Consider the following 13,663-nt stretch of genomic DNA (forward strand, 5'->3'; position numbering starts at 1 on the left):
TTACTAGCCATAATTTCACCATCCTTTCCAGGCTTTAGCATGCTTTAGTGATTATCATAGTTTAGTGTGCATCAGAAACTCCTTGGTGTAATGTGTGTGTATTGGGAGAGTGTTCTTTTCAAAATGCAGTCTTCTGGGCCCAGATAGATCTGCTAGATTAGTATTTGTGGGAGAGGGACATAGGAATCTTCATTTTCACAAGTTTCTTAAGGCCTGGTGATTCTGATACACAGTAAGATTTGAAAATCACAGCTCTAGGAGGTCTGTAGATAATACATTATTCTTGCCTTACACATTCTTCCCTTCTTCATCTGTGATTTTCTTATATCCCTCATTATTTGTTTCTACAGAAGAGAAGATCTGTCATCTCTTTAAAGACTTTGACTTTATTCTTTCCTTTAGAATAATCTTTACACTAACCCATCCCCACCCCACCCCCACACACCCTGCTTGGACATCTTGAGAGATGAACAGGGTTTCTATGCCATCAGTTATTCCTCTTATCATATTTCTAGTTCCTCTAAGAGCAGGGAATTGCTTAATCTCCATACACCTCTTCCAATTTCACAGTCTTCTAAGAAATTAATTTAGGCACTTGCCACAGCACGGTCAGAAGTGATGACACTTTCCACTTCATTTTGCATGACTTCTTTCTTTCACATAAATCCTATCAATTTTATGGGCATCTTTCATTTTTTAGTTAAATGTAAACTGTATTGATGGTATGAATTTATCATCCCTCCTCAACTTTTTTTTTTTTTACTTTTTTTATATATTGAAGGAAGACATTACTTTCTATCATAGATCTTTTCAGGAGCATATGTGTTCATAAATTGGATCTTTTATCCTTTCAAATGTATAGACATGATCAGATATCTTCTTGCTATATCGTATGTCTATTTTACTTTCTTATTACAATCTTGGGTAAGTTAAAAACTAACTTGAGTCTCCTTTTCCTATTCTGTAAAAGGAGAACACTAAAATCAAGGCTTTCTACAGGACCTTTGAGATAGTCTATGCCTACAAAGGACTGGGTAGCTAGAGATCAGAGCTAGGCACTGGGGAACAAATAAGAAAGTTTCAGTCAACCAAAATACTCTTAAATGTTATAGTAAAAGTTTTCTGAAACTTGTCTCATACCAACAGTACCCTGCATAACTGAAACTCTATATCCTTTGACCTTCATCTCCCCATTCCACACCCCTCCAGCTACAGGTAATCACCATTATAGTCTCTGCTTCTATGAGTTTGACTACTTTAGAGTCCACACATAATTGAGTTTTTACAGTATTTGTCTTTCTGTATACTTAACATTTTTCTAAGAGGGTAGATCTTATGTTAAGTGTTCTTAACACACACAGATAATAATAATAATAATAATAATAATAATAATAATAATAAATGGGTGAGAGGAAACTTTGAGACATGGAGGATATGTCTATGGCCTTACTAGTGTTGATGGTTTCCCAGAGTATGGTTATACCCAAATTCATCAAGTTGTTACATTAAATATGTATAGTTTTTACATATCAATTATACCTCAGTAAAGTGTTTTTTAAAGAATGTTCTTAGAAGACTATGTTTCAACTGCTGTTTCTCAGCACTCTCCTGCCTCCAGAAATTCTGATTCAGTAGGTCTGAGATCAGGAGTGGAAATTTATGTTTTTTAAAAATAATTTTTATGAAATTTGTTGGGGTGACATTGGTTAGTAAAATTATATAGGTTTCAAGGGTACATTTCTACAATATATCGTCTATATATTGCATTGTATGTTCACCACCCAGAGTCAGTTCTCCTTCCATCACCATACATTTGATCCCCTTTACTCTCTTCAACCATCCCTCTCCCCCTTTACCTTCTGGTAACCACTAAACTGTTCTGTGTCTATGAGATTTTGCTTGTTTGTCTTGTTCATTTGTTGCTTTCAGTTTTACATCCCACATGTGAGTGAAGTCATATGGTTCTCGACTTTTTCTGTCTGACTTATTTTGCTTAGCATGATAATCTCAAGATTAATCCATGTTGCCACAAATGGCACTATTTCATCTTTTCTTATGGCTGAGTAGTACTCCATTGTGTATATGTACCACCTCTTCTTTACCTAATCATCGATCTTTTGTTGTTTCCATGTCTTGGCCACCATGAATAATGCTGCAATGAACATAGGGGTACATATATCTTTATGGATAAATGTTATCAGATTTTTTGGGAGATACCCAGAAAAGAGATTGCTGGGTCATATGGTAATTGTATTCTTAATTTTTTGAGGAAACTCCACACTGCCTTCCATAGTGGCTGCACCAATCTGCATTCTCACCAACAGGGTATGAGGTTTCCTTTTTCTCCACAGCCTCTCCAATACTTGTTATTATTTATCTTGTTGATGACAGCCATTCTAACAGGTGTGAGGTGATATCTCATTGTGGTTTTTATTTGCATTTCTCTGATGATTGGTGATGTTGAGCATCTTTCCATGTCTGATAGCCATTTGTATGTTTTTAAACAAGGGCCCCAAGCAACCCTCATGATCAGGCAGATTTAGAAGACTCTGCTAAAAGAATGGAAGATACTTCCGAGCTTGATTTTGGTAAGCTTTATTTTTTTTATTGAAGTATAACATACATAGAGAAAAGTGCACAAATGATCCATGCATCTGCACAAAGTGAACACACCTGTGCAATTAGCATAAAAATCGAGAACACTACCAGCACCCTAGAAGCTCCCTGAGGTGCCCCCTCCCAGTAACTACTTTGTCTAAGGGTAACCATAAACCTCATTTCTAACAGCATTGATTAGTGTTGTCTGTTTCTGGACTTTATGTAAATGGAATGACACACTGTGTATTCTTTTGTACCTGGCTTCTTTCACTCAACATTATTTTTGTGAAGTTCATTAGCATTGCTGTCTGAAGGACCACTGGCCATTTTTATTGCCATTCTATTATGTGAATATACCACAATTTGTTTATCCATCTACTGTTGTTTTTTTTCAGTTTGGAGCAATCATGAGCAGTGTGGTTATAAACTTTCTTGTGCTTGTCTTTTTGTGCACATATGCACTCATTCCTGTTAAGTATATATTCAGGAGTGTAATTGCTGGATCACTAGTCCCTGGATATGTGTATTCTTAACTTTAGTAGATAATGCCAAATGGTTTTCCAAAGTGATTGTTCCAATTTATACTCTCACCTACAGTGTATAAGAGTTCAAGTTTTTCCACATCCTTGCCTACACTTGGTATTGTCACTCGTTTTGATTTTAGGCATTTTGTTGGGTGTGTAGTGATATCTAATGTGGATTTAATGTTTATTTCCCTCATGACTAATGGAGTTGTTGCTGCAGAGTTTTGAGGCCTGAAGAAACTGGCTAGGATGATGTCTTGATAAACATGCCATTAATCACACTTTGTTTTCTGAACAACTCTGCACAGTATATGCCATACATGAGGTGTTAAATATTCATTAATGAATGAATGCTTAACCACTGTTTGTAACTCTTCAGTTGCCTTCACCAAGACTTCAGAGCTTTGTTGAAGGGAACAGTTGTGGAAAATGACTCTAATGATGTAAGGTATCATAGTTCTTCAGCAATTCAGAATTAATGACATGGAGGAGACTGGTGGGCTTCAAGGTGAATTACCAATAATTAAAAGCCAAATTAGGTAGTGAAGGATCAGTTGAGGATTAATAAGTAGGTACTACAAAATGTAAACTTTTTTGTTTACATTTCTTTAGATTGTTCTATGTAGTGTGTATATGTAATACATAATTAGAAGATAGTGGATACCAGTGCTTTAGTCATTCATTCAACAGATAGTTATTGAACAGCTGCTAGATGGTGCGCATTGTGCTAAATCATGGTATAACAGAAAGAGTATGGGCTTTGTACATTAGTGTACTTGGCTTTGAATTCCTGATCTTCTGCAAGTTATTTAGCCTCTCCAAGTCTCAGTTTCATCATTTATAAAATACAATTGTAATGCTTACCTTGCAGATTGTATGAGGTTTAAGTGAATGAATGTATATAAAGTGGCTGGTACATAGAAGGCACACAACACCTTAATTCCACACACTTATTACATTGTGATTTTTATTATAATTGTATGCATTCTGTGTCCCCCATTTTAGGTGAATTCCTTAAGACCAGAGAGAATCCCATTTATCCTCATAGCCTTCAGGCCCTAACAGAGTGCCTGGCATGCACTGGGCATTAAATCAATATTTGCTGAGTTAAAAATGCACTTCCTTTCCTTTAGGTATTTATAGACCAAAGGGGAGCTAAGAGATTCACACAAATAACTGTAGTAGAAGGCAGAATATAGCGAATAGCATAAGAAAGGTTCCAAGCAAAGTGATTTGGGGATTCAGAAGAGGGGAACTATCACTTCTGTCTCTGTAGATCAAAGAAGGCTTCATGCAAGTGGACCAATAGGGGCTGGATCTTGAACGATAAGTACGATTTTTAATAGGCAAATATAACAGGAAGAACATTTCAAACAGTGGAATTATTGTTACCAAAGATAAGGCAGTGTGTTGGAATAAAACGTAGGTTAATTTTTAAAAATAAACCTTTTATTTTAAACCAGTTTTAGATTGATAGAAAATTACAAAGCTAGTACAGAGAGTTCCCACATACCTTACACCAGTTTTCCCTAATATTAACATCTTACATCAGTTACGATATTTGTCACAATTAATGGACCCAAACTGATACATTATTATTAAATAAAGTCATAATTTACTCAGATTACTATGGTTTCTGCCTAATGTCCATTTTATGTTCTAGGATATCACCCTGGATACCATAGTACATTTAGTTATGTCTCCTTAGGCTCTTCTTGACTGTGACGGTTTTTCAGACTTACCTTGTTTTTTATGACCTTGACAGTTTTGAAGAATACTGGTCAGGTATTTCATAAAATATCTCTCCAATGGGATTGTCTGATGTCTTTCTCATGACTATATTGGAGTTATGTGTTTTGGGGAAGAAGACCACAGAGGTAAAGTGTCACTTCCATCACATTGTATTAAAGGTACATACTATCAACATGGCTTATTCCTGTTGAGGTTAACCTTGAAAACCTGGCTGAGGTATTACATATCAGGTTTCTTCACTGTAAAGTTACACTTTTAACCCTTTTCTATATTATACTATTTGTGGCGATATCACTACACACATCTCATACTTAAGTAATGTCAGATATGCTTTACTTCCTTGAGGGTAGGGTATCTACATAAAATATATAGATTTTTCTGCATGGGAAATTTGTCTCTTCTCCTCATTTATACATTCATCATTTATTTACAGTAGTATGAACTCCTAGATATTTGTTTAAAACTTTGAGTTTTAATCCAAATGCTATTAGGTTGTCGGAAAAGTCATGATGCATTTCTGCAACAAAAAACAAAAAATACGTTATGACTTTTCCGACCACCCAATATTTTATTTTCTTGTGCAAATTGTTCTACCTTTGGCCATTGGGAGCTCTGTCAGTTGGCTCCTATATCCCTTTGACATACTCCAATCAATTTTGTGGATTTTTATTTAGCACATTCTTACTTTTTGGCACTATGAGATACTCCAGGATTATCTTGTGTATTTCTTGCTGCAATTCTAGAATCAGCCCTTTATCCAAGAAGCCCTAGTTCCTTTCATTGAAAAATGATTTTAAAAACCAAGATCTGGGCGCTACATGTGCTCATAGTTATGAGGATGAAGGTTAAGTTGTACATAATTTCCTAGAAGCAGAAGAGCTTTCTACTTCCTGTTTCTGTCAGGTGAGAGTTTCTTTATGCCATATCTTGTTTTTTCCTACTCTGTGATCTTCGATGCCACTCTTTCTTCCCGTAAGTAATAAGCCTCATGGCCTAGGCCTAGTGACTTCAGTGTAGCAGGGGAAGGATTGACAATAACAATCTCTCCTTGTTCCCACGCATGAATTTGTCACGCGTGTTTCATCCTTGTTTGTCATTTTCCCAATCAGATAAGAGGGATTTTCCTGGGTGCCAACAGCTATGTCACTTAAATTCCTATCCCAATGTACAGGCACAAAAAGCTCTTTTATTCTTTGAAATTTTATAACCTAGCCCATAATACAGACCTTTTAGAAACCAATTTTGCAAAGACCATACTCATTTGTTCAACTTGCCTGTTTTTCTTTTAGAAACACATTTTAACTGACCATCAGAAATTTAGTAAATTTTCTATAAATACAAAATAAATCCTCTTTCTCTCATTCTTTTGAATAACTTTTTAAATTTATTTTTTAGTTACAATTAATGTTCAATATTATTTTATATTAGTTTCAGGTGTACAGCATAGTGGTTAAACATTTATATAATTTATGCAGTGATCTCCCCGATCGGTCTAGTTCACCCCTGGTACTATACATAGTTATTGCTGTATTATTGATTATATTCTCTATGTTTTACTTTACACCCCGTGACACTTTTTAACTACCAATTTGTATCTCTTAATCCTTTCACTTTTTCACCCAGCTCCCCAACTCCTCTCTTCTCTTGTAACCAACCATCCAATTTGTTCTCTGTATTTATGAGTGGTTAGGCATTTATATAATCTATGAAGTGATCCCCCCAATAAGTCCAGTATCCATCTGACATCCTATATAGTCTTTACAACATTATTAACTGTATTCTCCATACTGTATTTCACATCCTTATGACTATTTTGTGACTACCAATTTGTACTTTCTAATCCTTTCACCTTACTCCATCATCCTCCAAAGCCCCTTCTATCTAGCAACCATCAGTTTGTTCGCTGTGTCTATGAGTCTATTTCTGTTTTGTTTTTTCATTTATTCTATTCTTTAGATTCCACATATAAGTGAGGTCATATGGCATTTGTTTTTCTCAGTTTGACTTATTTCACTTAGCATAATATGTTCTAGGTCCATTCATGTTGTTGCAAATGGAAATATTTCATTCTTTTTTCTGGCAGAGTAACACTCCGTTGTATAAATGTACAACAATTTCTTAATCCAATCGTCTATTGATGGGCATTTTGTTTCTTTCCATATCTTGTCTATTGTGAATAGTGCTGCAGGAAACATAGGGGTGCATACAGTTTTTTGAATTAGTGTTTTGGATTTTTTTTGATAAATATCCAGGAGTGGAGTTGTTGGGTCATAAGGTAGTTCTATATTTAATTTTTTGAAGAACCTCTATACTGTCTTCCTTAGTGCCTGCACCAAGTTGCAATTCCACCAACAGAGCACAAGCGTTCTCTTTTCTTCACATCCTTGCCAACACTTGTTTGTTGATTTATTGATGGTAGCCATTCTGACAGGAGTGAGGTGGTATCTCATTGTGGTTTTTATTTGCACTTCTCTGATGATTAGTGAGTGATGTTGAGCATTTTTTCATATGTCTATTAGCCATCTACATGTCCTCTTTGGAGAAATGTCTATTCAGGTCCTCTGTCCATTTAAAAAAAATAAAGTTTATAGGGGTGACAATTATTAGTAAAGTTACACAGGTTTCAGGTGTACAAGTCTCTAATACATCATTTATATATCACATTGTGTGTTCACTACCCAGAGTCAGTTCTCCTTCCATCACCATATATTTGATCCCTTTTACCTTCATCTGCAATCCTCCTGCCCACCTACCCTCTGGTAATCACTAAATTATTGTCTGTGTCTATGAGCTTTTGTTTCTTCATTTGTTTGTCTTGTTTGTTGTTTTCAGTTTTATATACCACATATCAGTGAAATCATATGGTTCTCAACTTTTTCTGCCTGACTTATTTTGCTCAGCATTATAATCTCAAGATCCATCATGTTGTTACAAGTGGCACTATTTCATCTTATCTTATTCTCTGCCCATTTTTAATTGGATTGTTTGTGTTTTTTGGTGTTGAGTTGTATGAGTTTTTTAAAAATTATTTTTAAAATAAATTTTGGATATTAACCTCTTGTCAGATGTATCATTAGCAAATATCTCCTTCCATTCAGTAGGATTTCTTTTTGTTTTATTGATGACTTCCTTTGCTGGTGGGGTGCTTACCTCACTGAGCAGGATTTGCCCCAGGGGCCTGTGGTGCCTGTTGAGACCACCACTTGGGTGTGATGCTTGTGGGGCTAATTGGGTGGTGCTCTGCTGTGGTCTGAAGCCTACCTCCAATTATGCTGATTCTGGGGCATCTTGGAAGGGGTTCCGGTGTTGTCCCAGGTCAGCCACTGCCTGTGACCAGCCTGATAGGGACTACCTGCTAGAAGCTACAAAGTGATCTATGGTTGTTTGCTGCCTATGCTAGACCTGGAGGTGTGTGGGATAAGCCACACTTTGAACCGGGGACAGCTGCCACCAGTACCGGGCCTGGGATCACTCTGCTAAGAGTGAAGACACCCTGAGGCCTGTTGCCACGTGCTGGCTCCCATAAGGATCAGCTGCTGATAAAACCTCATGTGACACGCAAGTTGGGTGAGGCAAGGACTTAGGGAATCACCATGGTAGAACAAGTTGTGTTTACCAGATTCTGGTTTTGTGCCAGGGCTGAGCCTAGAGCTACTCAGCAAAAGTCTCAGAGCCCACTGAGTCCAGCCACCACTCACTTGGTGCTCGTGATCCCCAATAGTTGTCCAAGAAAGGGTGCAATGTGGGCATGACTAGCTGCTCACCAAGAAAGTGCCTCTAGCATTGCGCGAGCTGGGTGGAGTGGGAACCCGGGACGCACCAGGGTGGAGCAAGGGGAGCTCACCAGTCCAATTCAGATTCATATTTGGCCATGGGTGTGGACGGGAAGGCTCAACACAGGAAAGATTGTGCTTGACTACTGGCTACCTGGGAGTTGGACCCCACAAAGGGAAAATGACCATAGTCCCTCCAGTCCTTGCACCAAAGCCACACAACTTAGTCTCTCCCCCTATGTCTCTAATGTCCCTTGAGTCACTGTTCCTCTGCTAGACCCCAAGGTGAGTGCCTGCAAATGAGTGAGTCAGTGTGCAGGCCTTTTGAGAGGACATCTGGGTTTCCCATATCCTTCTGTCCCACCTGGACAGTTGAAATTCCCACCATTTTATACAGCCAGGTGTTGTAAGGGCTTCTCTTCCTGGTACCAGTACTCCCGGTTGGGGAGCCTGGTGTGGGGTTGGGGTCCTTTGCTCCTCCAAAAGGAACCTCCACGATGTAGGTATCATTCTTAATTCTCAACTGCCACATGGTGGTTTGGGGTTGGTGAGTTCCTTGTCTCTGCCCCTCTTACCAGTCTCAACATGCCTTCTTCTTTAAATCCTTAGTTATGAAACTTCTGTTCAGTTACACTTTAGATGGTTCTCCAGGCTGGTTTTTCTATACTTTAGTTGTAATTTTAATGTGTTCATGGGAGGAGGCAAGCACAGCGTTTATCTACTTTGTTATCTTGGATCCCTCTCCCTCTCATTCAATTTTTTTTATAAGCTGAGCCATTCTGCTACCTGTTGGCAGCTCAGCAGCTGCTCAGCTTGGGCTGGGAATCGAACTGCTGTTGCTCAGAGCTCAAACTCTTGAGCAAGCTCTTAACCAACTGATCCACTAGGCTGGCCCCTTCTCATTCAATTTTAAATGATAGTTTTGCTGGGTAGAGTAATCTTGGTGGTAGGTTCTTACTTTACATCATTTTGAATACTTTGTGCCAATTCCTTCTGGCCTGCAAAGTTTTTCTTGAGAAATCAGCTGATAGTCTCATGGGAGTTCACTTGTAGGTAATTAATTGCCTTTCTCTTGCTGCTTTTAAATTTTTTACTTTGTGTTTAACCTTTGACATTTTAATTGTGATGTGTCTTGGTGTAGGCCTCTTTGGGTTCATCTTGTTTGGGACTCTGTGCTTCTTGGGCTTGTATACCTATTTTCTTCACCAGGCTAGGGAAGTTTTCCATCATTATTTCTTCAAATAGGATTTCCATTCCTTGTTCTCTCTCTTCACCTTCTGGTACCCCTATGAAGCAAATGTTGGTACAGTTGATGTTGTTCCAGAGGCCCCCTTAAACTGTTTTTGTTTATAAAAATTCTTTTTTCTTTATGCTATTCTATTGGGTGTTTTCTGCTACCTTATCTTTCTAATTGCTGATTCAAACCCCTGCTCCATCTACTCTACTGTTGATTTCATCTAATGCATTCTTTATTTCAGTTATTGTGTTTTTCATTTCTGACTGATCCTTTTTTATGTTTTCTAGCTCCATTTTTATGTTTCCTACCTCTTTATTGAAGTTTTCTCTGAGATCACTGAGCATCCTTATAACGAGTGTTTTGAATTCTGCATCTTATAGATTGCTTGTCTCCATTTTGTTTAGTTCTTTTTCTGGAGATTTGGTCTGTTCTTTCATTTGAGATATATTTCTTTGTCTCCCTATTCTGGCTGCCTTCCTGTGTTTCTTCCTATGTATTAGATAGGACTGCTCTGCCTCCCAGTCTTAATGAGTGGCCTTATGTAGCAGGTGTCCTGTGGAGCTCAGTGGTGCAGTCTCCTTGGCCACTTGAGCCAGGTGCTGCAGGCCTGTCCTTTGTGTGGATTGTGTTTGCTTTACTGTGGTAGTTGAGCCTTGATTGCTGTTTGTACATCAGTGGGAGGGGTTGACCCTTAGGCTGATTAGTTGTGAGTACTGACTGTGACTACAGTGGAGGAGTTGTTGTGCAGGGGCTAACTCTACAGAGCAGAATTTGCTTTAGCAGGGGTCTGGTGCCTGCCTTTTGGATGTGTTTTCTGTGGAGGTGTCCTAGTACTTCTCCAGCTCAATCCAAAGTCAGTCACTGGGTATTCCAGCCCTAGGGCCTCCTGGGATGGACCCTGCAGCAGGCCAAGTTCAGCTGTAGCCCTTGCCCTGCCGGGGGGCATTTGTCATGAACCATTAAGCTATATGTATCGTCCACCCTTGCTGGGCTTGGACGTGCCTGGGAGAGGCTGAGCTGTAACCTGAGTCCAACTGCCACTAATGCCAGGCTTGGGCATGCTAGCAAGAGGTATGGTGCATGCTGAGGCCAGATGCTGTTTGTCTGGAGTTTGTGGACTTTTGAGAGATTTTAGAAACGTCTACAGCATGAGGCAAGACAGGCCGGTTGGATGGAAAAGCTACTGGAAGTGCCCTGCCTATCTCCTTTCTCCTTTGGTGGTACAGGATGTCACTAGGGGCCTTTGGTTACATTGGAAACTAGGGCATGTCAGCCCGCGAACCATATGCCAAGTAGCCCAGCGCTGGAGCATACCTCTGATGGTGGCTGACACCATGGATGTTGTTCGATCATGTCCCCAATGCACCAGTAACCACCCCCATCGGCAACGATTGCCTACTCAGCCTGGAAAGGTTGAGCGGGAGCTATGCCCACTACAGGTGTGGCAGGTAGATTACGTGGGGCCGCTTCACCAGGCTGTGGGTAAGCAGTACCTGTTTACAGCAGTTGATGCTGCCACCGGCTTGGGATTTGCATGGCTGACTCCCACTGCTTCGCAACAGGACACTATACATGCCCTGGAGCAGCTGAGCACTGCATATGGGCCGCTGCTCACCATCTCGAGCGACTGAGGAACCCATTTCACCGGACAATGGGTTCAGCAGTGGGCGAAGGAGCAGGACACAGAGTGGCAGCTACACCTTCCCTATCGCCCACAGGCTGTGGGTATGATATTACGTTTCAATGGGCTGCTGAAGGAAAAGCTCCGGACTCTAGGAGGGACAAGCCCACGGAGACAATATGCATCCCGAGTACCACTAGTATTGCGTCTGTTAAGTGAACAGCCACGAAAGACAGGCCAGTCACCGCTAGATAGAGTGGTAGAGGGGTCGCCACACATCCTCAAGGTAGTGCCGGAGTTGAGCAAGTCCCAAGACTCGCCCTAGGTACAGCAGGGAGCTTTGCTCCTGCCAACCCGGGAAGCTCTGGCTGAAAGCCAGACACAAACATGGACTTGGCCATGGAAGACTGTTGTGTCCCGGGATCCCTGGGTTGCCTTGGTTGAACCATGGGGGCCCAGCACTGGTCGTGGACTGCAAGTCCAGCCTTTGCTATGCTCCTGGCCAACCCCCTTGCAGATCACCTTGCCACAAGATGGAGGAGGGTCTTCGCTACGGGGTACCTTTGCATTGGTCCTGTCGCCTTTGCCTTTGCTGCAGGACTTGTCTTCCCCTGTAGTTTTGGGGGAAATGGTGTGGTATCACCATCCAGGAGCCCTGCCACTGGAGGCTACTGTACTTTCCCAGGATGGGACAGTGGCTTGCGCACTGCCAGAAGGCAGAGATTTGGCGCTAATGGTCTCTGTCTCCTTACTGTCTTATTGTGCAGCCTAAGCACAGGCAACAGTATCTTGGCCTGGGCCCATGTCTTTGCCCAGGTGCATAACGTCTTTTGGTGCTGGGTGTGCACTGAGCTCCCCACATCAGCGGCTGAAGGACTCCCATGGCGCATAACACTGGCTACAGCCTCGAATCGGACCAGATTGCACTCCTGGTGGATGACCAGAGACTGAACCTCACGCCGGAAAGCAGTGGACACTCTTCTACGACGAGGATGGCACAACACCCCGCCCTTGCTGGGCTATGCAGTGAACAACAGGTGGGGATGGTTGATGGGGGAACATGTGGAACTGCAAGAACAGGCTCCTCATTGTATAGAGCAGGTGTGAGCTGTCCCAAATCGCACTGTGGAGTGGACCCCAAAGGAGTTGCTGTGGCCTCTGGGTCCAGGGTCTGGGTCTTAGAGAAAAGGTGTGGTCCCAAACTCTGTAGGGGTGGAGTGTGGGGCCCAGCTGTCAGGGCCTCTCAGGAAATGTTTACAGGCTTTGGAGACTGGCCTCCCCCCCCTTGCATAGGACAGCAGGAAACAACAACTTGTTGATGTACATTTCATGTCAATTACTTGTAAGTTTCTGTCCTGTGCGCATGTGTGCTGGCACCATGCTGCTGTTGTTTGCATGAGGGTATAAAAACCCTGCTCCCATTTTGGAGCTCGCTCTCTCTGGCGCCGGCTTCAGATGAATAAAGAGCTGTTGCTGCATTTATGGCACACAATCTGCCTTGTGCCTTCTTTCAGCTGGGCATCTCACCACCCAGACGGTCCCTGATTGACATCCTCAGACCTGACAGTTATTAACCAATGTTACCCCAATAAATTTAATATAAAATAAATTTTTAAAAAATCATATAATCATCTCAATATACAAAAAATTCAACTTCTATTGATGATATAAACTCGCAACAAACTGGGTATAGAGGGAGCATACTTCAACATAATAACATTCATATATGAGAAGCCCACAGCTAACATCATTATCAGTGGTGAAAAGCTGAAGGCTTTTCTACTAAGATCAGGAGCAAGACAAGAATGCCCACTCTCACCACTTTTATTCAACATAGTACTGGAAGTCTAACCAAAACAATTAACCAAAAAGAAAGAAAGAGAGTGAGAGAGTGAGTGAGTGAGAGAGAGAGAGAGAGAGAGAGAGAGAGAGAGAGAGAAATTAGAAGTATCCTAATAGAAAAGACAGAAGTAAAATTTCTATTTTCAAATGACATGATATTATATACAAAAAACCCTAAAGACTGCATCGAAAAACAGTTACCGTATTTGCCGGCGTATAAGATGATTTTTTGGCCCTGAAAAATATGCCTCCAAGTGGGGGGTCGTCTTATACGCCAGGTACACTTCAGATAGACTGCCCATAGTGCTTGCCCCGT

The 13,663-nt window shown here is 40.8% G+C and overlaps 1 pseudogene; it reads right to left on the reverse strand.

Annotated features, from left to right (window-relative positions):
• Positions 1–11,524, reverse strand: part of LOC109377208 (transcription factor A, mitochondrial-like) — a 44,398-nt pseudogene extending 32,874 nt beyond the window's left edge.
• Positions 11,525–13,663: the final 2,139 nt, after the last annotated feature.

This window comes from Hipposideros armiger, unplaced genomic scaffold, assembly GCF_001890085.2.
Source record: "Hipposideros armiger isolate ML-2016 unplaced genomic scaffold, ASM189008v1 scaffold_1322, whole genome shotgun sequence".
NCBI lineage: Eukaryota > Metazoa > Chordata > Mammalia > Chiroptera > Hipposideridae > Hipposideros > Hipposideros armiger.